The sequence below is a fragment of the Diabrotica undecimpunctata genome, chromosome 4 (assembly GCF_040954645.1).
Source record: "Diabrotica undecimpunctata isolate CICGRU chromosome 4, icDiaUnde3, whole genome shotgun sequence".
Lineage (NCBI taxonomy): Eukaryota > Metazoa > Arthropoda > Insecta > Coleoptera > Chrysomelidae > Diabrotica > Diabrotica undecimpunctata.
The window spans coordinates 147,125,413-147,152,440 of NC_092806.1; the positions used below are offsets into that span (position 1 = coordinate 147,125,413).

The 27,028-nt window shown below is 34.0% G+C and overlaps 1 protein-coding gene and 2 long non-coding RNA genes across 3 annotated transcripts in view; 1 reads left to right on the forward strand and 2 right to left on the reverse strand.

Annotated features, from left to right (window-relative positions):
* The window catches only part of Tomosyn (syntaxin-binding protein tomosyn), a 660,678-nt gene that overhangs the window by 406,045 nt on the left and 227,605 nt on the right, over positions 1 to 27,028 (reverse strand). The gene's annotated exons all lie outside the window — the stretch shown is intronic.
* Positions 3,324 to 4,879, forward strand: LOC140438493 (uncharacterized). The gene is made up of 3 exons (XR_011950553.1): positions 3,324 to 4,045; positions 4,250 to 4,345; positions 4,629 to 4,879. It is a non-coding gene; the product is annotated as an uncharacterized lncRNA (long non-coding RNA).
* LOC140438494 (uncharacterized) lies at positions 11,316 to 12,871 on the reverse strand. The gene is made up of 3 exons (XR_011950554.1): positions 12,150 to 12,871; positions 11,850 to 11,945; positions 11,316 to 11,566 (listed from the first exon to the last, which is right to left on the reverse strand). It is a non-coding gene; the product is annotated as an uncharacterized lncRNA (long non-coding RNA).

Consider the following 27,028-nt stretch of genomic DNA (forward strand, 5'->3'; position numbering starts at 1 on the left):
TCTCGCTGTTTTCTCGTCTGCTATGATGACTACTTTTATCAGGTTCTTTGTACTTAGACCTGTGTTTAGTTGGATGCCCAGATATCTAGCACAGGACATAGACTCTATCCTTGTACTACCTAGTACAAGATTCAGATTTTGGTAAGCTCTAGGACCTTTAAAGATCAGAATTTCTGTTTTTTTTTGTTGTCAACTCAAGATTTTCTTTTACCATCCATCTGTGACTTTTCTGCAGCTTCTGTTGACTAGCATTTCTAACTTCACCTTGTTGTTTTATTGAATGAGTAGAGCTAGATCGTCTGCGAATGCAAAAGCATTGATCTATGCTACATAGTCGATTTCTAATATTTCATTATATTAAATGTTCCAAAGCAATAGTCCTTATACAGCTTCTTACAGTACAGCTGCTGATGATTTCAGATTCTTACGTCTTGGACATACCTCTTTATGAGGTAGTCCTTAATTATATTTATCAAATAATTTAACACATTTGCTTTTTCCAATGCGGTAATGATGTGACTCACTCTACGATCTAGATTTCCTGAATCCGTACCATATGTCAGATATACTTTTGTTTCTCTGTAATTCGCCTACTAGACGATTTTTTTTAGATTTATTAAAATGATTTAATAACATTCTTTAATCCTGCTTTATTAACTTTTTAACTTAACTGTTTTTTCTAACTGTGTGCCTAAAAATATTTACAATTTGAAGATCTTTTACACATTCTCTTCTTGTTTTAAAGAATCTACTAAATTTATTGAAACGTTTTACCGATTGACTGTCCGATTTATTGTTACAAAATACAACTTTGACTTATCTTTCTGACAGGATTATAATTCAGTATCAAAAGCTTTTTATGTTTGCTAAGTTTTCCCTATTTAAAGTATCTTCTTATTGCATGACTACTATTTAGATCTCAAAATAAATGATCAGTTTGTAGGATATTTTAAACATATTACTGAATAAATTTGATTTAAGTTTATATGATGTGACGATTTGTTTATGTAATTCAAAGCAACTACATTAGTACTAAAAATTAGTAGGCATTATAAAGTTCTTAGGTCTCAAGGTACAAATTATCCGAAAATATCTAACAAAAAAGATTTCTTCTGCAAGCTCTTTCCTTATCTCAGCCAAGATTAACGAAAATTAATATAGAATTTATTGCCACACCATCCAAAAGGCCCAATAAAATACTTTATTAGTTCTTTCGGATATTATCTCAATAAATTTTCATTAGAGAATGTCAGGAAAAAAGTACACTTATCCCTTAATAGCTTCTTTTCAGCAAATAATAAGAAAAACCGAAAAGAGAGGTCAAATTTATTTCCAAACGGGACATTTTCAATGAATATTTTTAAACCTCAAGAGTAATTCTTCTAATTGTAAATAAGAATGAGCACCAATTGCACATCTTGGTTTCGATGGGTCAAAGAAGGTTCTTGTTTTTTAAAAATTGTATTTTTCACCATCTTTTCTGTGGGCCTACTTACAAGTGTGAGAGATAAAAAAAATATCAAAGTTATTACTATAAATGCTTATAAGCTAAAAAGTCAGTAGTTTTTCAAACGGTATTTTAATAGCAATTTTGGTAAAACTTTTTTTAATATATCTTAAAATTGAAGCCTGAAAGAATCGATTGCAACCTGCTAAATATCTTTATAGTGATAAAAAGTTAATATGACACACAATAACAAACAACTCCGTTCTTTAGAGTTGGAATTAGAAGCAGAAGACTGCCGTTGAGTTAGAGAAGTTTAGAAAAATGAATATGAGTGATGATTTATCTAATTATTCGGATTCAGATTTGGATCACACATATAATATAGTTGCAGCGTTGAAGAGTAAATCCAAAAATGAAGCTGTAGCCAAAAAAAGGAAAATTTTGAGAAAAGGTTTGTTCACGAAAATCCTAAATAATATTTTAGTTTGTATAAACCGATTTTTTTTACTATTAGATTGGCTTCACACAAATAAATTTACAGTCCATCTAATTTACTTACCGTTACACGTCATTATCATTGACAAAGATCGAAGTTGACATAGTTGCCAAAGTATAAAAAAATCCTGAATCCATTTTAAATCAAATAGGTCACCTAATTATTGCAAAAGTGGATTATACAACAAAACAAATTAATATTTAATGTAAATAAATAGAAACAAAACAAGAGTTAAAAAATAATCTTGTTAAAAACAATTTGAGCCGCTTGCATGTTGAATACTTAGACAAAAACAACACTTTTTTCATTACTTATTAACATTAGTCAACACCGCAACTGTCAAATAAGTGTTACCAATTTATGCCAAAAAAATTTCACCTTCGTTCGATTACAGTTAAAGTGTGTTCCGAATAAATGTTCTTCATAAAAACGCTTTCTAATGCATTTATACAAATTAAATGAAACATATGTATTATTGTGTATTTCTTTAAGTTAACATTAATACAACTCTTTAAATATTAGTTCTACGCGTATTATAATAAAATATGTCTAGTGGCTGTAATGCCAGTCTACTCGGCAAAGTGATTCTAAAAAAGAACACACCTACCGCCTAAATATTTCGTGTTGGTATCATGTGACCTCACGGGCTATGGCGCAGGTGACGTGCAACGGTACGTAAATTAGATGAAGTATACGTTTGTTGTACCTATTATAAATATATCATTTCAATTTTCACAAAACCTTGATTTGCGCATAATAGATAGACTAACCATTATCTGAAAATAGAGTATATATCGATATTCTTTTGTAGGTAACGTAAAACTCAATGCTTCTGCAGGACCATCTCGTGCTCAGTCATCTCGAGTAATGAAGGAAGAATCAGAGAGTTCTTTGACTCAAAATGATGATTTTTTGATAGATACTGTTAGGCCAGAAGAATATTCTTTACATGAACTAGGGACCTGTTTCCGGAAATTTTGAAATTTTCGATTGTCTTTTGAACTCTAGCATTCATGAACATTTAAAAAAGGAAATGGCTGGTAAGAACTAACTGTTATTCTTTGAACTGTTTGTCTCTGAAGATGTTATAAATAAGATTGTCCTCGAAACAAATAAGTAGGCGGAGCAACAAATTCTTAGTGAAATAGTAAATGAAACAATTACGAAAGATTCACGTTTTAATTATTGGAAAGGGACTAACTACAATGAAATTCGTATATTCATAGCGCTTCTTCTTTGGATGGGACTAGACTCAAAGCCGTTATTAGCTGATTACTGGCGCAAAATTTTATTATATTCTATATTGATATTGCTATTCTTCTCTATTGATAGTAGAAAGGGTGTCACTATACCCCACTTTGACCTTTGACCCCTGACGTCACAAGCACCGTCCGCTCACTGGTCACGTCCCGCGATGACGTCATGAACGCTAACCCGCGCCCCGTCATGACACTCAGCCTACTAGGCCAATCGGTCATTTGGTAGGTGTCAATAGGTATAAAAAAAGTATTTATCAAAGGTGTAACGGCCATTTGTCATGGTTAGAACGGGATATACGAAGCAATGTGTCGATATAAAGTGTAAATACAAATCGCAGAGAATAATGCAAAAGCGAATAGTAATGTCAAGGTTGTCGATATGGGTATTGCAAACATATATATTTAAACTTGTGTGTTAAAGAAATCCGCAAACTCAAAGTGCGATAAAGAGAAACTACTTTTAATCAAGTATTTAAAATATGAAAAATTACGAATGTATTTACAAATTAGCAAAGATTACAGATATCACCGATGTAGAAAGCCGCAAAATATTATTTTTATTAAAATGCAAATAGCAGAAAAACATGAGAAATTGATAAACTTGTAAGCAGGTTGCGATATCGCCAAAACCGCAAACTGTTATCTAGGTGTAGAACAACAGCGAAGACTTCATCGTTTCATTTTAAATAATATTTTTCAAAGAAATGTGCGTGTTATGGATTATAGTGTAAAAAATCAGAAAAATGTGGCAAAATGTAAAAATTTTGTGAAAAAATATGTAAATATACATTTATATGTCTGTAAAGACCTACCAAGAACAAGGATTAACAGAAGAAAACAGAGGTAAGTAATAAGAACTATTATTATTATTCAATGACTGGTGTCTAAAACGATTCAAAAACGTAAGGAAGGTAAAAAGCGCTAGCATGTATTTTGTAAAAAATGTAGATTTAATACACATGTACAAAATGGCGGTTGTACCGGCAAAATATTTCAAAACGTGGTAAAATAATTAAGAGATTAAAACAGTTTTACTTTTGCTTACAGAGTATACCAAAGGGATAAAAAGCCCATAAAGTTCTAAATTGACAAAAACTAAGGCGTAAAGACCGACAGGAATAGACGAAGTATACAGATACTAAGGTAAGATATTGTTATTCTGCATTAAACATGCCTATTTTTTTAACAAATACCATAAATGTGCCTGGTTTTTAACAAGCACGTAAATAAAATGTCTACGAAGGTTTTTTTTTGCAAAATGTCCAATACGCAGATGTCCCAAATGTCTAATGAGCATGCGCAACAAAGTCACGCTATTTGTTTAATAAAAAACGTTTTTAAATGTAAAAGAAAGAATACACGAGTACCTAGAAAAAATATTACACAGTACAAGCATTGTACAAATTATGTAAACTTATAATTTTAGATGAGAAGCCGAACATGAAGCACCAGTGCCCTCCGTAATTAATATTTGGAAATCAACAACAACAACAATTGACAACGTTAGACGCTGAATAACTAAGGGTAAGCAAATGATTGTAAATTTTTGCTTTAAAGAAAAGAATATAAAAATATGTAAAATTTGATTGTTGTAAGTATCAGAAGTCATAAGTTTGTGCAATATGCGGACAAAATAATAAATTTATCGTTTTCACCGGTTAGATAACAATTTCCTGTTGTTTGTTTGAGAATTGCCGATCTTCTAATAGCATCAATTTATTTTACATAATAATTAAAAGAAATACCAAATGTTTAGTAATTGTTTTTACATTAAGAATAAAGAGATTATAAATAATAGATAAATAACAAAAATTATTATACAGGGTGGATAAAATGAAGATTTTACATATAGGTTTAACCAAAATGTTCTTGTACAGGGTGTTTATAAAACTTAAGTAAATATAATAGCCCTAAGTAATGTTACATCTCTTTCCAAGGCCTACCCAGGAGGCAATACGTCAACATTATATGACATATTCGTGGATATATCAAAGAATATTGAAGTATTGGAGATGCTTACGGCCTCGTTAAGATTCCCCGCCATATGTCTCAATATACAGAGCATAGAAAGACATAAGACAGGCCTACGGTATTTGGGCCCATCCATGCTTTGCTTATGTAGAAATCACATATAAGTAGTGTAAGGCCCAGTAAATATCTTTTAGTGATCTGTGCAGAGTATCTTTTGGGTATCAGGCCGTTAACAAACACATAGCTCCGGAGTTAACCAGACCGGTTCATTAAGTAGCCAGTGACTCATAGCAGATATCTTTTGGTGATTTATCTGAGCATCTTTTAAGATTTTTTATTATACAGAGGTGTGGTCAGGGCTAGTTCAAGGTAAGGCTCAGTAAATATCTTTTAGTGATCTGTGCAGAGTATCTTTTGGGTATCAGGCAGCTAACAAACACATAGCTCCGGAGTTAACCAGACAGGTTCATTAAGTAGCCAGTGACTCATAACAGATATCTTTTGGTGATTTATCTGAGCATCTTTTAAGATTTTTTATTATACAGAGGTGTGGTCAGACCTTAGTTCAACGGCTACTACTTTGGGGTAGTCTACCACTGACTAAATAGTACTGACTCTTGGGAAGGTTATCAGGGATTAAAGCTAAAAGGTTTTTACACTTAAATATGTAGATATTCTTCATAAACAAAGCGTGGATAATGTCAAAATATAACCTATGCAAAAAAAGTACAGTAGCTCTTAAATATTTTTTAAAAATGGTAGATAGCATTTTTTTTTTTTTTGAAAAATAGATATTACATTTTGAATTTTTAGTTTTTTTGAAAAATTGTAAAGTTTTTTTGATTTTTAAATTTCTAATTTTGATAATTTTCGAAATGGTTCAAAATTGGTCATTGAAGGTTTTAGCGCGTAGATTCATAACTACATTTTGTGCGTACCTACATAGTTTTCAGCTCTCTTGCGAGCAGCATACAGGGGGTTCTCCTAGCCGCGGCGAAGAGAACTTGAAAGCTCTGTTGGAGGATGCGCTGAATGATGCAAAGAAACAGGGTGGCTACAAAAAAGGGGATAAAATCCGTATTGTGGCTTTAAATGACAAGTTCAATCACCCTATATCGACAAAAGTGACCACAGAAGACAATATGGATAATTTATTACAACAAGTTGAAAACATATTAACATCTAACGATACTGTTCTTTTGGGTGACACGAAATTCGATATTCAAATTTTCAAGATGCCTAGGGGTAGCGGTCGTCGTAGAATGATAAATTTGTCAGAGGACCGTCGCACTAAAAAAAGCATTACACGGATTGTTAATACTGATAATCTTTGTGGGGCTAGAGCAATCGTAACGGCTCTTACATACATCACAAACGAGATTTTGGGTCACAAATTGATCAAAAGGGATACTCAGAGCATACGTGATGGCCGAACATTACAGACTGTTTTGGCGGAAAAACTTTGTGGTCTGTTGGGTGGCTGCTATGCCGACGGCTTTACTTTGGATGATTTTAAGAAGGCCGAAGAACTGTTGAATGTGCAAATTAAGATCGTCTGCGCTGAAAATTTCAACACAATCATATACGAGGGTCCCGAAAAAACAAACAAAATTTATCTATATAAAAACGGTAACCACTTCGATGTAATCAACAGGTTAAAAGGGTTGTATGGCGCACGTTTTTACTGTACAAAGTGCGATACACCTTATCAAAGCAAGCACAAGTGCAAGAAAGCACCTCTGTGTACAATCTGCAAGCAGCCAGAACACGACTTGTCGACGCACACAAAGATCCTTTGCGAATTATGTAACCGCTTCTGCTTTAATGTTGAATGCCTGCATAATCACGAAGCAATGTGCAAAGAAGTATTTAAATGTGAAAAGTGCAATAAAGTATGTAAAAGAGCCAACGAGCATGTGTGTGGCTACTCGATGTGCAGGAATTGTAACACATTCGTAGAGATAGCTACGCATCATTGCTATATGATGAAAAAACCCGCCAAAGGAGGAATTTGCGAAGTACCGTGTGTATGTAATAATCGTAGTAATGAAGAAAATATGGGTTGTCGGAAGCATTATAAAACAACTGTTACATGTAAATATCCATGTCAATGCAACGGCCTCTCTAACACACCCATAAATCGTTGCACATATACAGAAAAATATTTATTTTTCGATTACGAAGCAATGCAAGACACAGGTATACACATACCGAACTTGGTGATAGCCCACGATTTTAATGGTAATAAATTTGTTTTCAAGGACAACGATGAGTTCTGTAAATGGTTAATTTCTGAGAAACACAGGGGCTATACAGCAATTGCCCATAACGGGAAAAGTTACGACTCGTATTTTATTTTGAAATACTGTGTAGAAAACACGATAAAACCGTACACCATCTACAACGGGTCAAAACTGATGCTGCTAGAAGTACCTGCTATTAAATTAAAAATAATTGATAGTTCGAATTTCGTGAGCGGTCCTCTGGCAGAATTCCCCAAAACGTTTGGTTTGGCAGAGCTGAAGAAGGGTTATTTTCCTCACTTTTTTAATGTGCCTGAGAACCAGCAATATGTTGGGGCTTTACCAAACCCTAAATATTATGGTCCCAATACCATGAAAGAGAAGCAACGTACAGCTTTCCTCGAATGGTATGAGGACCATAAAAACGACGAATTTAATTTTCAGAGGGAGCTACATACCTACTGCGATTCAGATGTAGATATTCTACGAAGAGGTTGTTTGGAATTTCGTAAAGAATTTTTGGGGATCGCTAACATAGACCCGTTCCAATATCTGACCATTGCTAGTGTTTGTATGGCTATATATAGGTCCAAATATCTGCAACCAAATACTATTGGGGTTGTAAAACAGGATCTTAAGGATACGTACAGTGAAGCATCCATAAAGTGGCTCAGTCAGTTTCCAGACGTACAACATGCTCTTAATGGAGGCGAAATTACGATCTGTGGTGCAAAAGTGGATGGCTATGATGCCTGTACAAATACTGTGTACCAGTACCACGGTTGTTTCTGGCATGGCCACCCCGAGTGTTTTGCACCCAACACAATTAATCATGTCAACAATGAGTCAATGAGCGACTTGTACGAACGAACACTGAGGAGAGCCACACAAATAAAAGAAGCTGGTTACAAACTAGTAGAAATGTGGGAATGTGAATGGTTAAAATCAAAAGAATGTAAAAATGCACCGAGCCCTCAAATTGTTGAATCCTTAAAGCCTCGTGAAGCATTCTTTGGAGGACGAACAAACGCCATAAAACTAAATGTGACTGGTAAAAAGCTTAGATATATAGATATTGTATCGCTTTACCCTACTGTACAGTATTATGACCGCTACCCCATTGGCCACCCTGTTAAAATACATACACCTGAATCATACGACCCCTCATGGTTTGGCCTAGTACATTGTCAAATACTACCACCTACCAACTTATATCACCCAGTCCTACCTGTCAAAACTGACAAATTAATGTTTCCTTTGTGTAATCAATGCGCCTTGGAAGATTGCGAACATTGTGATCATGATGACTCAGAACGCGCATTAAAAGGTACGTGGACGACTCTAGAGATCGATAAAGCCCTAGAAAAGGGGTATAAAATGTTGAAAGTGTACGAGGTGTGGAATTTTGAACAAACTTCGACGGATTTATTTAAGGGCTATGTCAAAGATTTTATGAAAATAAAATTAGAAACTAGTCCACATACATATGCCTCAAACGAAGAATACGCTCGGGTTGTAAAAGAACAAATGGACATAGACTTAGACTTGGAGAAGATATCTCCAAATCTTGGTAAACGAGCAGTCGCTAAACTATGCTTGAATAGTCTATGGGGCAAGTTTGGGCAAAGAATGAATATGAAACAGACAGAGTATGTTGTGGACCTCAAAAGATGGTATGAGCTCTTGATGGATGATAAGATTAACATAACTAATGTGATATTTGTTAACGATCATATAGCCCAAGTCTCATATGATTACAAGGACGTATTTGTAGAAGACCCCACATCTACAAATATTTTTGTGGCTTTATTTACGACAAGTAACGCTCGTCTGAGACTGTACGATATGATTGATAGGTTAGGAGAGGCCGTAGCTTATTTCGACACAGACTCCGTTGTTTATATTGATGATGGCCTAAACACTGTCGAAACAGGTGAAATGTTGGGCGATTGGAGCGATGAGCTTGGGTCAGATGATTATATTGTAGAATGGCAGGCTACTGGACCAAAAAGTTATTACTACAAAACAGTCGAGGGCAAAGAGGTGACTAAAATCAAAGGCTTTACTCTAAACTACGAGAATAGCCTAGTACTCAATACCTCAGCGATGAATGATATCATACACGATCCCACCAAACAAATCAAGCTCACATATGACCAAATATGCCGCGATGTCCACACTAAAGACATAGTGACGAAAAAAAGGGTATCGAAGACATTCAAGATGGACTACAAAAAACGAAAAATTGTACATAATGATGAGTGTATGGATACCCTGCCTCTAGGCTACAAGGCCTCTTAGATTGCTGTTAATAGTGTGTCACATGTCAAAATCTCTTCATTCACAGTTGAACACTCGTAGAGTACACACGTATCAAAATGTGGTCTGTAAATATTATAAATCAACGAGAAATTAAAAATTCAATGCTCATCAGTGCACTTTCCAACTATGCTGTGAAAACTATGTAGGTGGTGGTCTTAATCAAGACTCTTTGAAAAAGAAATTAGACTCTGCTCTTAACGATATAAAAAAACAAATTGGTTACAAAAAGGGTGACAGAATCCGTATTGTGGCTTTAAATGACAATTTCAATCATCCTATTTCGACAGCCACTAGTACAGATGTCAATATGGCAAAAATGTTAGAACAAATTGAAAATGTAGCCAGTTCCAATGCTTACATACAACTTAAAGACACTAAATTCGACATTCAAATCTTAAAAATGCCTCGCTAATTACTTTTTTATGTAAAATGATTTGTTTTGAAAATTATCATTCAATTTAAAAACATCAACAATATTCAAAATTTCAGAATGTTATCTTATTTTCAATGTTAAAAATGCTATCTACCATTTTAAAAAATATTTAAGAGCTACTGTACTTTTTTTGCATAGGTTATATTTTGACATTATCCACGCTTTGTTATGAAGAATATCTACATATTTAAGTGTAAAAACCTTTTAGCTTTAATCCCTGATAACCTTCCCAAGAGTCAGTACTATTTAGTCAGTGGTAGACTACCCCAAAGTAGTAGCCGTTGAACTAAGGTCTGACCACACCTCTGTATAATAAAAAATCTTAAAAGATGCTCAGATAAATCACCAAAAGATATCTGTTATGAGTCACTGGCTACTTAATGAACCTGTCTGGTTAACTCCGGAGCTATGTGTTTGTTAGCTGCCTGATACCCAAAAGATACTCTGCACAGATCACTAAAAGATATTTACTGAGCCTTACCTTGAACTAGCCCTGACCACACCTCTGTATAATAAAAAATCTTAAAAGATGCTCAGATAAATCACCAAAAGATATCTGCTATGAGTCACTGGCTACTTAATGAACCGGTCTGGTTAACTCCGGAGCTATGTGTTTGTTAACGGCCTGATACCCAAAAGATACTCTGCACAGATCACTAAAAGATATTTACTGGGCCTTACACTACTTATATGTGATTTCTACATAAGCAAAGCATGGATGGGCCCAAATACCGTAGGCCTGTCTTATGTCTTTCTATGCTCTGTATATTGAGACATATGGCGGGGAATCTTAACGAGGCCGTAAGCATCTCCAATACTTCAATATTCTTTGATATATCCACGAATATGTCATATAATGTTGACGTATTGCCTCCTGGGTAGGCCTTGGAAAGAGATGTAACATTACTTAGGGCTATTATATTTACTTAAGTTTTATAAACACCCTGTACAAGAACATTTTGGTTAAACCTATATGTAAAATCTTCATTTTATCCACCCTGTATAATAATTTTTGTTATTTATCTATTATTTATAATCTCTTTATTCTTAATGTAAAAACAATTACTAAACATTTGGTATTTCTTTTAATTATTATGTAAAATAAATTGATGCTATTAGAAGATCGGCAATTCTCAAACAAACAACAGGAAATTGTTATCTAACCGGTGAAAACGATAAATTTATTATTTTGTCCGCATATTGCACAAACTTATGACTTCTGATACTTACAACAATCAAATTTTACATATTTTTATATTCTTTTCTTTAAAGCAAAAATTTACAATCATTTGCTTACCCTTAGTTATTCAGCGTCTAACGTTGTCAATTGTTGTTGTTGTTGATTTCCAAATATTAATTACGGAGGGCACTGGTGCTTCATGTTCGGCTTCTCATCTAAAATTATAAGTTTACATAATTTGTACAATGCTTGTACTGTGTAATATTTTTTCTAGGTACTCGTGTATTCTTTCTTTTACATTTAAAAACGTTTTTTATTAAACAAATAGCGTGACTTTGTTGCGCATGCTCATTAGACATTTGGGACATCTGCGTATTGGACATTTTGCAAAAAAAAACCTTCGTAGACATTTTATTTACGTGCTTGTTAAAAACCAGGCACATTTATGGTATTTGTTAAAAAAATAGGCATGTTTAATGCAGAATAACAATATCTTACCTTAGTATCTGTATACTTCGTCTATTCCTGTCGGTCTTTACGCCTTAGTTTTTGTCAATTTAGAACTTTATGGGCTTTTTATCCCTTTGGTATACTCTGTAAGCAAAAGTAAAACTGTTTTAATCTCTTAATTATTTTACCACGTTTTGAAATATTTTGCCGGTACAACCGCCATTTTGTACATGTGTATTAAATCTACATTTTTTACAAAATACATGCTAGCGCTTTTTACCTTCCTTACGTTTTTGAATCGTTTTAGACACCAGTCATTGAATAATAATAATAGTTCTTATTACTTACCTCTGTTTTCTTCTGTTAATCCTTGTTCTTGGTAGGTCTTTACAGACATATAAATGTATATTTACATATTTTTTCACAAAATTTTTACATTTTGCCACATTTTTCTGATTTTTTACACTATAATCCATAACACGCACATTTCTTTGAAAAATATTATTTAAAATGAAACGATGAAGTCTTCGCTGTTGTTCTACACCTAGATAACAGTTTGCGGTTTTGGCGATATCGCAACCTGCTTACAAGTTTATCAATTTCTCATGTTTTTCTGCTATTTGCATTTTAATAAAAATAATATTTTGCGGCTTTCTACATCGGTGATATCTGTAATCTTTGCTAATTTGTAAATACATTCGTAATTTTTCATATTTTAAATACTTGATTAAAAGTAGTTTCTCTTTATCGCACTTTGAGTTTGCGGATTTCTTTAACACACAAGTTTAAATATATATGTTTGCAATACCCATATCGACAACCTTGACATTACTATTCGCTTTTGCATTATTCTCTGCGATTTGTATTTACACTTTATATCGACACATTGCTTCGTATATCCCGTTCTAACCATGACAAATGGCCGTTACACCTTTGATAAATACTTTTTTTATACCTATTGACACCTACCAAATGACCGATTGGCCTAGTAGGCTGAGTGTCATGACGGGGCGCGGGTTAGCGTTCATGACGTCATCGCGGGACGTGACCAGTGAGCGGACGGTGCTTGTGACGTCAGGGGTCAAAGGTCAAAGTGGGGTATAGTGACACCCTTTCTACTATTGATATTGCTAATATGCTGATATGCTGATGCTATATGCTGATATGCTTCTCTATTGGTATTGCTAAATATATGCCCGAAATCGGTTCGAATTGCTCTTGAGTATGTTTCGTCTAGCAAACAATGTCTGAAAATGACAGACTTCATAAAATTCAATGTCTTGTAAATGAAATAAACGCTAATTCTCATCGGTGTATGATTCCATGCTCAACTGTTTGCATTGATGAAACGATGATCCCATGTAGAGACAAGTTATCTTTTCGACAGTACGTGAAAGAAAAACGTCATAAATTTTGAATAAAGCTGTTTAACATTTATTTGGTAGAAGGCTATACCCATAAAATTAAAATATATTGCTGTAAAGAAAAGATGGACAGACGGTTGCCGAAAGGGTAGTTATGATAATGATTGAACCATTATTGGATCAGGGTAGGACTCTTGCTACGGACAACTGGTATATATCAGGTAACCTCGCGGAAATTTTGAAAAGTAGATCCACTCATCTTATAGGAACGTTGAGAAAAAACCAAAAAATCTTGTAAAAAAAGGTTGTAAAAGCCAAACTCAAGAGAGGGGAGATCATTGCCGAACAAAACAAAAATGATATTGTAGTTATAAAGTGGCATGACAAAAGACACGTACTTTTTCTGTCTACAAAACATAGAGATGATATGATGTAGGCAACCTATAGGGAAGGTCCTAAAAAAATCTGCAGCCATTGTCGAGTACAATAACGCAAAAGCATTTGTGGAAACGTCAGATCAAAAGACAGCTTACTCAAAACTGCTTACGAAAGTGTGTCAAATGGTACAGAAAAGTGGCATTTGAAATGATTAATGGTACTTCACTGATGAATGCTCTAATTATTTTAGTTGTTCATTTACAAAATTCAAAGAAAATGTGTGCATGCAACTTCTTCAAAGTAGTAATCTACCCCTTCCTGTACAAGTTCAAACCCAACATGAACTTATTTAAAATGCTTTGAACAAAAGATGCAGATGCACGATTTGTTACAAAAAAAAACTCTGAACTACATGGTCGAAATTATGCTGTAAAAAACACAAAACGAGTAATATGTGTATGAAACAGATGTGAATGCAACCCTTGTATGTGTTTAGAATTTTTTTGCCAACTATATTTTCACAAAAGAATAACTACAACATTTACAATAAAATTGACTCTTAGTACATAATCTTCTAGTAATAATGTTATTATTTTACTCCAAACTCCTTTACGCCATATTCCTATTTAAATACACGGTAAATATGTACCAACAACAAAAACATAGCCGAAACGCTGATAAAATCTGTGTCCAATATAATGTATACATGGCAGAGAACTAAAATTTCATGTGTCCATATATGGTACTCGTGGCAGTTAAAGTGTTAAGTATTCGCTCTCCGGGAAAAACAAATTATTTGATTGATCTAGCGAAGATTTACCACACTTCAATAAGTTATTAACATTTATAAATTACTGCAAAAATAAGGGTTTTTTGCAATAATCTCGATCAATTGTTAATGTATTTTAATTTAAAAACTCTCAAATTAAACAATTTTCTACAACAAAGAAGATCTACAACTTGATTTGATTAATTGAACCATCTTTCTCGAAAATGTATAAGAAATGTATACTGGGTGTTTCAAAAAGGTATGTCATAAATTAAATCACGCATTCCGGAGACAATAATAACTTAATTGAATCCAACTTACCTTAGTAAAAAAGTGTACACAAAAAAGTTACAGCCGTTTTTGTAATAAAAATGAACACGTTACTTTCTTGTTCTGAAAGCATTTTCATAAAAAAGAAACAACAAAATCTAAGAGCACAGAGAAATTTTAAGGGGGGTGTGCAGCCCTAAATCCCCCCAAACTTTTGAGTACGTTCAAATCAAATGAATTTTGTGACATCATTAGTTTAAAACCTTATTTTTAAAAAAAATTTGCCTCTTATCACTTTTTTCAAAAGACAGTTTTTACTGAGTTACGGCCCTTTTCATTAACTTTTAAAAAATTACGTAGAACTAAATAAATGGCTTAATGAATTAACAAGTACAAAAAATGTCTATAACCTCTATAAATATGATATTACAATAAATGTTCAAAATGACCCCCATTTTCTTCAATACACATTCGGTATCGTTTTAATAAGGAAAACCAAATGCGCTGAAAAATAATTTTCTAACGAAATTGATTTGCAGCTTGAATTATTCTAACCCTCAATTATTGTTGGTTGTCCTCTATTGTTACAGAATAAACTTTCTCTTTCATAAACCCCCAAAAGCAAAAGACCATGGGGTTAAGACTTGGACCTCTGGGTGGCCAAGAAATAGGTGCGTCACGGCCCCTTCCAATCCACCGACCAGGATACTGCCTGCAAAGGTATTCCCGGACTTTACTACTGTAATGCGGTGGAGCGCCATCTTGTAGAAACCACATATTTTGCCTTATTGAAATATTCACTTCTTCCAAATACTCTTGTAAATCGTTTGCTAAGAACTGCAAATAATTATATTTGAGGGTATTTAGGGCTGCACACCCCCCTTAAAATTTTTCTATGCGCTTACATTTTGTTGTTTCTTTTGTATGAAAAATGCTTTCAGAACAAGAAAGTAACGTATTCATTTTTATTACAAAATGTCAAGTAGTTTGGGAGATAATGCAAAAAAACAATTTTTATTTTGTAACTTCAAAGGGCTGTAACTTTTTTTGTGTACACTTTTGTACTAAGGTAAGTTGGATTCAATCAAGTTATATTGTCTCCGGAATGCGTGATTTAATTTATGCCATACCTTTTTGAAACACGCTGTATATGGGCTAGAGGTTGAAATCAAAAGTATAGTCGAAAAAGCCAGATCATACAGAGAATAGAGGAATAATGTTACACTTATCAACAATTAAGACTAGAAGGGAGGAATAAAGTGGTAAGGTAGTGTTAACTAAGTACAGAACTAAATATAGAGAAAAATTTATGTACTAAAACGTTAAATTCATAAACCGTAGCAAATAAATCGTATTTATAATAATTAAGGTGCCCCTTACGTATACCTCGCCGCTGTAACGGTAAAATATTGACGCAAAGGTGCAGCCGACGTTCCTTTAATTTTCGACGAAGCTTTTGCAAACTGAATTACGGATATTATAAAGTTTTAACAAGAAGGAAATCGAGTTTTCGTCGACGCTTTAATACGGATAACTTGTTGCCTTCGAGCTCGTGCGCCTATTAAGAAATATGCTTGAACTTCTCTACTATATCTAATGGTTGTGTTTTTCTGGTGCAGCTGCTACGTCGCTTAGAGGAAAGCTAAAACGGTGCAGAATGAGAAGCTACAATTTTAGCTGTGTAGGCATTTATTTTAAAGAGGGAAATTTTAAAGGCGATTACCCCACAACGTTCTAGGGATTAGAAACGGTTACGAATAAAACCCTAATTTGTTTAATATGGATGTAGGACAGCTGGTACGTGGGTGAATAAATGATGTGTTAAAGTCGGATTATAGCGACATCGTGTTGTTAAACAAACGTAAAATTATAAGACTGTAGGAATTAAAACATAAATACGCAGAAAAAATTTTTAGGTAATTCTTAGTGTCATTTTATATCTATATGTAGATGGAACGTTTATTGACCACTTTTACAAAAAAGGTTTGTTTGAAATCCGTACATAAAACATAGGGGAAGGTGGGGGAATATCGACTAATGAAGACAAAACTGTTATAGACTCTTTGCTATAGCTTTTACGAATTTAAAACTTATAATATGGACATTTAGTAATAAAAATTAGGTACTAAATTAAATGCAATTTGTCCAAAAATAACTGATGTCCTGGAGACTCCTTTAAACAGAAGAAACCAAGTCATTATTAATCGTTTAAGAATTGGCCATACTGCCTTAACACACAAATACCTAATAACAAAAGAACCACTACCTATCTGCTCCAGCTGCTCTAACCCACTGACTGTGAAACACATCCTGCTTGATTGTCCTCAATTCAAGGAAAAAAGAAGATCCCACGGATTCACAGATGATGATCTCAAGACAGTTTTCACCAAAAAAATTTCGACAGTGTTAAGCTATTTAAAAGACATCAAGTTATTCAATTTTATTTAATGTAATATTTCATGTATTTGTTATATCCACTAATAACCCTGCGCGGTTGATGTGGTTTTGTGTTTAAATAAAAAAAAATTAGTTCATTCAGTTAACCAATTACTGCTTCAAAAATATTATAAAATTATTGCAAATATTTTAAAAATACATGTTTTTGAAACTCAAAAATATCGATCAATCGGGTGATATCAACAATGGAGATTGGTAATATCGATCAAGAATGGGAAATATCGATCACAGATGGACAAGTTCAATGATTACGTTTACTTAGGTTTAAGTATAAAATACATATTTCTTTAGTTACATTTACAGTTTGAGCAAATACAAAAAGTAGCAGTTGAGGGGGCCATGTAACTGGATCCCTACATTCGAGGGTTGGAAATCTTTTGATTTAAAGCCTTACTTCAAAGGACTTGTGAGTGGATGTATCTCCATAGGTTTGGTTCTTCAGTGACCGTTGAAGGATAAGGATTGTTAATGTGAGCAAATATAACTGCAGAGAAATAAAATCACCTTTAGTTTATCGACTTATAATCAACTATTTTTAGAGTAAAAAAGCCTCAATATGGACGTAGCTGACAGTTACAATATCAAATAATTCTTTCTGTATCACACGTAAAAGAGAAAACCGTATTTATGAGAAAAATGCCCGATTTCGGCGTAGAGAAATATTTTATACGTGAATTGAGAGTGTTTTAAAATGCACGTGCCTCAAGGGCGATGCGTGAGAACGAACTAATAAAATAATACTTGGTGCGTAAAAGTGTAGATTACCCCTCTTGTATTTAGGTGTGAAAACTATTTAAGAGGCTGTGGCGCCATTAAGTCGGCTATCCCGAACAAACTAGATATTAGTGAATTTTTTACTACACTAAGAAAAGTGTAAAGAACTATATTTTTATTTTATATTTTAAAATGATATGTTCATTTCTGGAACAGCAGTATTCGCTTCCGTGCAGTCTGCATGAGCCCAGAGACCACAGAGACGACATCTCCACCATAATTAATTTGATCCAAACCCCGAACATACTGCACATAGTTCGCATTCTAGCGTTTGGTGTGCTTTCACGCCATAAGTCTTCTTCTAATTTTTCTATTTTTATCTTAGTAGCTCCAATTGTTCGTTTAATTTTCTCAACCTCATTCTTCTTTTGCTTTTTTTGTTCCTTATTTTCTAATTGTTGTTTCTAATTGTTTATAGTAGTAATATCAACCAAATTTAATTCAGAATGTTTCAAATGAATCGTTTTTTCATAACCTCTCACGAAAACAAAATTAAAATGGTGATTTTCGGTGATTTTTTCTATAAAATCAATGTTTAAAAAATGACGCCCTTATTTTAAACTGATTCTTCTTCTTAAAGTGCCCTCTCCTCAATGGAGGTTGGCTACTACAATTTTAAACTCTTCTCTATCTTCAGCTGTTCTTATTAGCTGTTCAACATTTAGCCCTGTCCATTGTCGGATGTTTCTGAGCCACGATAGTCTTTTCCTTCCTAGGCCTCTCTTTCCCTCGATTTTTCCTTTCACTATAAGTTGGGCATATTGGTACTTATTATTTCTCAGTATGTGGTCTAGGTATGATGTTTTTCTAGCTTTTACTGTGTTAAAAAGTTCTCTTTCCTTGCCTATTCTATGCAGCACTTCTTCGTTTGAGGTATGCGATGTCCATGAAATTTTGAGTATTCTCCGGTAGATCCACATTTCAAAGGCCTCCAATTTATTTACGGTTGATGTTTTAAGGGTCCACGTTTCAACTGCATATAAAAGAGTCGACCAGACGTAGCATTTTGATAAACGTAGTCGAATTTCGAGTTTTATTCGAGAATCACAAAGCAGTTTTGTTTATTTTTTCGAAAGATTTTCTGGCCTGTTCTATTCTCGATCTTATTTCTAGATCAGGATTTAGGCTGCTATAGATCCAACATCCCAGGTACTTAAATCTATTGACCTGTTCTAAAATGTGCCCATTTATTGTGCAAGGTTGAGGTACGTTTTGGTTTTTTCGGATAGACATCACTTTGGTTTTTTTAATGTTTATTTTCATACCAAATTGCTCACAGGTTGAGTTGATACTTTCTTTGAAAAAACTGATACTTTTAACATAAATCCATATTTTCATACCAAAACTTTAATTTTTTTAAGATTCTTTCTGAAACAGCAGCATTTGCACATTTGCAAAAGTATTATGCTACATAAACAAAAAAGGTTTCTTTGGTGGAATACCTCATGCCAAATTTCTGTAGAACAACATAAGGTTGCACTTAAAAATTATGTAAAAAATAAAAACCTAGAAAATCATATAATTAAAAAAACGGTACATTATAAAACAAAGTAAAAAAAACTTCTTGGAAAAAGTATGTTTCTTCTATTAACGAAAATTCTAATTCTATTGATGTCTGGAAAAAAATACGGCAAATCCACAGAATCAATTCTTCTTGATGTGCCTATCCGTTACGAATGGTCAGTCCACGGGATCTTAATTATTCTCCGATATAGCCACATCTCAAATGTGGAATCAATACGAACACTAAAATCCCTAGTCTAAAATCAGTGATAATTATGAAGTTGATGAAGGTCTGGCGAAACACTTCGATACAAAATGTTAAAGCAAAATAAATTCTTTACTTGAACCATTGGTCAACACTCCCTCCCCCATGTTCTTCCAAAACATTTATTAATATTACAAATCTGAACTCGCCATTCTCTTACATAGAACTTACTTCGGTCATTAAAACTAATCTTTAACAAATACAAGCCCTAACAACTATATAATGGGACAATTTTAATCATGTTTTTAATGTATTACGATGTAATTAGTTAATTAGTAATATTATAGGTTCAATTGGCAACACAACGGACTGACTATTAGTAATCTTCACTATGCTGATGATACAGTCATAATAGCTGATAGCCAAGAAGCATTACAACGACTATTAGATAGAATAAACACTGACGGAGAACGACTGGGCTTGAAGATCAATATGAACAAGACAAAGATAATGGTGGATAGCAGAACACGAAATATGCAATTAAATATAAGAGTAAACAATAAAAATATCCAAAAGTTCAGATATCTCGGTAGTTGGATAACTGAAGATCGAGATCCAGACATAGAGATACGTATCAGGATTGAGCAAGCCAGAACAGCATTTACTAATATGAGAATCTTGCTAAGTAACAGCAGTCTTAACTCAGCGCTTCGATATCGCTTTGCAAAATGTTACATTTACTCCATACTGCTATATGGTGTAGAAACCTGGACCATAAAGGACCTGGATCATCAATATGATAAACCCATTGGAGGCCTTTGAAATGTAGGTATTTAGAAGACTACTTAAAATTCCCTGGACAGATCACACAACAAATGTCGAAGTATTACATCGAATGGGCAGAGAACGAGAATTGCTGCCAATAATAAAAAGAAAAAAACTGCTTATCTGGATCATATATTTCGAAATTCCAAGTACCAGTTCTTAAAGCTTATTATGGAAGGGAAGATGGAAGGAAAACGGGGCATCGGAAGAAAGAAATACTCATGGCTTAAAAACATAAGGGATTGGACAAACCTCGATGCCCATGCACTCTTTAGAACCACACAAGACCGAGAGGAGTATGCCAGAATTGTCGCCAACATCCACTAATTGGATAGGGCACCATAAGAAGAAGGCAACACAAAATAAAATATACTTACTCTAACAGAACTAATTAATAATAAAGAATATTTATTTTGTTGGCAACTAAATATTGGGGCATAGAACCAATATTTATTTTTAAAACGCAGTAGCATCCCTTTAGACTTTATGGACTCTCGAATTCTGTTAGGCATTTACTCGACTAAGGGTCTACCCTATTCTGAGCTAAAATCGTTGCAAGTCTGCTCTATTTTGATTTTAAGTTCGTGTAATGCCCGTTTTGGGTTATTCTTTAGTGTCTCATTTTATGCTATATTGTTTCAATGACATTTAGGTTAGGACTGTTCTTCTTCTTCTGGTTCCTATCCGTTTCGGATGTTGGAAATCATATTGGCAACCATGACCTTGCTCGCTGCGGCTCGAAACAGCTCCGTTGAGGTTTTCTTAAACCATGTTCTTAAATTCCGCAGCCATGATATTCTCCTTCTACCAGGTCCTCGCTTACCTTTGACTTTACCTTGCAATATAGACTGCAGCAGGGAGTAACGGTGCTGATTTCTCATAACGTGTCCCAGATATTGCAATTTTATGCGTTTGATCGTAAACACAATCTCTGGTTCCTTCTTCATTTTTTCTAGAACTTCCTTGTTCGTGATCCTTGCTGTCCATGATATTCTCAGCATTCTTCTATAAAGCCACATCTCAAATGCTTTAAGTTTTTTAATAGTGGTGTCTGTAAGCGTCCATGCCTCCGCCCCGTACAACAACACAGAGAAAACATAGCATCTCAAAGTTAGCATAGGACTCATAGCATAGGACTGTTAGAAAACCAAAAAAGGACATTTATATAATAGATTCCAAACCAGTTGTTTGTGGTTCTGGCCATATGAAAGGCCGCTTCTCCCTGCTAAAAAATATAATTCTCGCCAGCATTTCCACGAAAGTTTCGATTTTGGTCAAATGAGCCTGGCTTGCTTCCATTTTGCTCAAGAGTAGCTTTTCATTTGCCTAGAAGAAAATATATTAAAGTATATTAAACTAATTAGAAGTCTCTAGTGGAATCAGACAGCAAATCTCAGAGTTGAAGGTGAACACACTGACTATGTGAAAATCATGCGTGGAGTGAGGCAAGGCTGTATTTTATCTCCTCTAATCTTCAATCTGTACTCTGAAAGAATATTTACCGAAGCCTTGCACGAAACTGAAAAAGGTATTCTACTAAATGGTTGCCGGCTAAACAAAATCAGATATGCAGATGACACCATAGTATTTGCGGACAACTTAGAAGACCTAAAAGTTCTTATGAACAAAATCACGTATTACAGTCAACAATATGGACTCAATATAAACGTTAAGAAGACAAAGCTTATGATAATTAACAAGAAAAGAATAACAGAAAGTCAACTCTACGTCAACCAATCCCCTGTAGAAAGAGTGACGCACTACAACTACCTCGGCACCATAATAAATGAAGAATGGACCAACAACCAGGAGATTAGGGCACGCATCGGAAAAGTTAGATCCACCTTCAATAGGATGGTAGCCTTCTTCAAGAGTCACAACCTCTCTCTTGATACAAAAATAAGAATGCTGCGATGCTACGTCTTCTCTGTCCTTTTTTATGGTGTTGAATCGTGGACCTTGAACGAAGATATGTGCAGAAAACTGGAAGCATTTGAGATGTGGCTATATCGGAGAATGCTTAAGATCCCGTGGACTGACCGAATCACAAATGAGGAGGTCCACAGAAGAATGAATAAGAATCGAGAAGTACTGACCACCATTAAATCTCGAAAGTTACAGTTCTTCGGACATATTATGCGAAATGAATCCAGATATACTTTTCTTCAAGACATCCTGCAAGGAAAAATATTTGGACAGCGAGGTCCAGGAAGAAGAAGAACATCTTAGTTAAAGAGCCTCAGAATCTGGTTCAATACAACATCTGTGCAGCTTTTCCGCGCTGCTTCAGATAAGATAAAGATTGCCATGATGATCGCCAACATTCGTAACGGATAGGCATATCAAGAAGAAGAATATTAAATTACGAGTACACTTTTAAGTTGTTACCTGTAATTGAACCTTATAAAACTTAAATCTTGATTTATGTTTCCACTTATAACAGCATAGATAGATTTAATTCAGTTTCATGATTCTATTCAGCTTTAACTTGCGTTAGAGTATTTCTTCGACCATTTTTGAAAACTTTTACAAATATTCTCCAATTCTTATTAATAATGTTCCACACTGTAGTTTTAGGAATATTAATTTCAACTGTCACTTTAAGGATTATTTTACTGCGGCAACAATTTTTAATTACCAACTGACGAATTTTTGAATTTGAAGAGATACCAGGCACCATGTTATTGACATAATACAGCGATTTATTCAATTTGACAAGAAATTAATTGCAGAATATAGTTTGGCGTTTATTGAAGTGTCCAGTTGTATTTTTTTCGCAGCCTACTTGGCTTATCTTGTGTGGATTTTAGCAATTACTTCATACTGTCCCATTATTTAGTTGTCACTAATTTTTACATATTTTAATAATCCATATGACATTATTAGGTTACGTGGGTTGTATAAAACAATATTAGTTACGTTTTCTGATTATATATCATTTAAAATATTGGTTACTTAGCATTATTATCATAACCTTTAAAAAAAATTAATTTATATTTAAATGGGAATAAGCCACAATTAAAGGTTAAAATACGTTTATTGACGTTTCAATTTCCACTTCGGAAATCGTTCTCAAAATACAAACATCACTAATGTTTGTATTTTGAGAACGATTTCCGAAGTGGAAATTGAAACGTCAATAAACGTATTTTAACCTTTAATTGTGGCTTATTCCCATTTAAATATAAATTAATTTAAAATGCCACAAGAAAATAGCTTCAGAACAACTTAAAAAAAAATAATAATAAATTGCGTTTTGATTTAATTTGAGTCTCTTACCATTATCTTACACGTGTTTCTGGGTGTACCCGTCATCAGAGAGACTTGTAAGTCTGTAAGAAGACTCAAACCAAATCAAAACGCACCGACTAGTATGGCAATTATAGGAAAAATAATTACCAGAGTATGCTTTTAGCGACCTCTAACGACGGAAGATGAAGTGAAATGTCGATAGCAATTAAGTTAAACGACTGAATTTGTTATATATGTTAATTCGTCCCATTCTATAATTGTTAAAGCTTGTACTCCCATACATTTAAAGTTAGTTTTATTCTACAGTAAACTAAGAATTTTTTGATACATCTTCGCATGAGAACAGAATTTATTTTAGAGGTACGTCTACTTCTTGAATAGATTAGGAAAGAAAACTGTTATGAATTTTTATCTTTTCGAACCGTTAACCGGTGATTATGACTGATAAAAATAATTTTCTAATCTTTCTGCCAAATATTTTCAAAAATTGAACAAATGTAATTTCCAAATAACTTTAGACGTGAATAAAACTGTAGAGTATAACATACAATCACGTACACAGCGTTTAGTAGGGCAACCTGAATACTGCGGTCGCTTATCATTTCGTCCTAAACTGTTATTGTTATGATGATCATAATTGATGGTCCGACGTAATGTCGAATACTATGTGAATAGCATGAACGCTATTTGCCTGTATTAATATTACTAACAAAGTAATAGATCAAAGCAATTAATAATAGATTTAACGCTAGGAGGATAGTTTCGAATTTCCTATCCGGTGTGCTGATAGCTTGTGTTGTATGTACTCGCATATGTCGAGTATTGCAAGCACGTATTAGTTTACAAATGCTAGCATATGTATATAATATGATATAACGACATCTGGGTACTACTCTATCGGTGGAATAGTTTTGTAATAGTATGACAATTTGACAACTGCTTATGATTTTAAAATATATTTTAAGTAGTATCTAAAAATTCACTTCATAAATACAATTTATGAATAGATATGTATTCTGTCAATGTAATAAAATATTGGAACATATTTTACCAACCATCGCCACTTAAAGATGTATTGATTTAGATTTTCTTTTAAAAAATACCTTGATACAGATCTTGACTGTTTGCCAGTCACAGCCTAATGCCGACTCAACCGGACCAAAAAACGTGTGGATGTCTGCAAATACTTTTGACCTCGTTGAAAAACTCAAAATTAATGGAATTGAGAAGCCTCTTGGGGATTCCCAGTACCGACATATACCTAGAGCTATTCAGGCTGCTTGTAGACAAGACAAGAACAAGCATATAGAGAAAACCTACAGAGAGATTCAAAAATATATCTACACAAGTAACACCGAAGAACTCTTCGATAAAGTCAGACTACTTACACGTGAATTCAAGCAAAAATCTTGGTATATCAAAGATGATGAAGGCAACGTACAGATGGATTTGGACAAGTTTATAGATGTTTGGAGGGCGTATTGTAAATTTTTATACGCCGATACGGAACAGATAGCCGTGGACACCCCGTATTTACCTGAATGGCAAGCCTCCACTTTCCACTCTCCTTTAACAGGCATACATCACACTAGTTTTGAATCTGAACCTGACATACTTTTTCAAAGCGTAATTTGCTCTGGACAAAAACTTGATGACGCGAAATACGAAAAAATCTTTAACACTCTTTATCTGTACGTTCTGTAATGCCAGAACATTATTAGCTGAAGAAAAAGTCACCGAAATGGAAATTAGAGTCAGTGAAGTAACTCGACATGGAGAAAACCTGACAACACTAAAATCAGAGCACATATTTTACAGTATAGGTAGTGAAACCGAATCAATAGGGGGAGTCGGTTTGTTTATACACAAAAGACTTGCAGATAACATAGTAATTTAAAGAAGCATATCTAAAAGAGTAACCTATTTAATCGTAAAGCTAAACAGAAGGCATAAAATAAAGATTATTCAAGTACATGCTCCAACAACGGACCATCCAGATGAGCAGATTGAAGAATTCTACGATGATATCTCAATGGCACTGAAAGAAACACCAACACACTTCACGTCTAAAGCAGGAAACAGAAACAGCACTAGGTAAATTTGGATCCAAAGGCAGAAACGAGTGTGGACAAATACTACTAGAATGTCTATTACAACAAAATCTATATCAGATAAATAGTTTCTTCTCTAAAAAAGACCACAGAAGATGGACGTGGAAAAGTCCAGATTTCAAGATCAGAAACGAGATAGACTACATAATCAGTGACAAAAAACATATATTCAACGATATCACAGTTCTTAATAGCTTTATCACAGGCAGCGATCATAGAATGGTAAGAGCCAAACTAAAATTAGACTTAATAACAGAAAGATCCAAAATGATTAGGAAGAAAGCCAACCCGATACGGAACGACCCAACGAATTTAAATGAATACCAAGACAATATCAATAAAATCCTACAATAAAATGAATGCATAAATAATGTAAATACCCTAAAGTAGAGAGAGAGGCTCAAGTCAAATGCTGCTCTAAAAGACGCCTAGACGAAAAAATAACCATTGAAACAATGCAACTAATGGAAACTAGAAGAGAAATCAAAGGAAACGAAAGCATTGACGAAGAAAAACTACGAAAAATAAATAAAGAAGTATCAAAAGCTATAGGGAAAGATTTAGGAAAATATAAGAATGAAAAGGTCCACCGAACTATAGAAGAGAATAAACGTCTGAAAGTCCGGAGAAGACAACTAAACAATGAAAAATGTGAAATACACAAACTAAAGGACAAAGAAGTTCTCATATTAAATAGAGAAGAACTACTATACATAGTTGAAGACTTATATCAAGAACTATACACAAGTCAAAGAGAAGATCAAACAAACTTGGGAGCCGCCGCATCAAGCAAAATCATCAACCAGGGTTCAGAGCTCATGCCAGAGCTCACAATAACAGAAATTCAAGATGCAATGAAAAAAATGAAAAACAACAAAGCACCAGGAGAAGATGGAGTCGTAATAGAAACTATAAAGTTGGGCGGACACGCCCTTCTCAACCAAATAAAAATTTTGTTTAACCTTTGTCTAACAGATGGTTGCATACCGGAAACATGGAACAATGCAGTAACAATTTTACTACACAAGAGAGGAGACAAGGCGCATCTAGAAAACTATAGACAAATCAGCCTATTGAACTACATCTATAAAATGTTTACCCGAATAATTACGACAAGACTAGAAAAAAAGTTGGATTTCTACCAGCCCCGAGAACAAACAGTAAAAACCTTAATAGAAAAATCGATAGAATATAACAGATCACTAGTACTTGTCTTTGTAGACTTTCACAAAGCCTTCGATACAGTGGAATTAGATAGCATTATAACTGCTCTGAACAATAGTAGAATAGCCTACCGGCTTACAAAGTTAGTATAAACA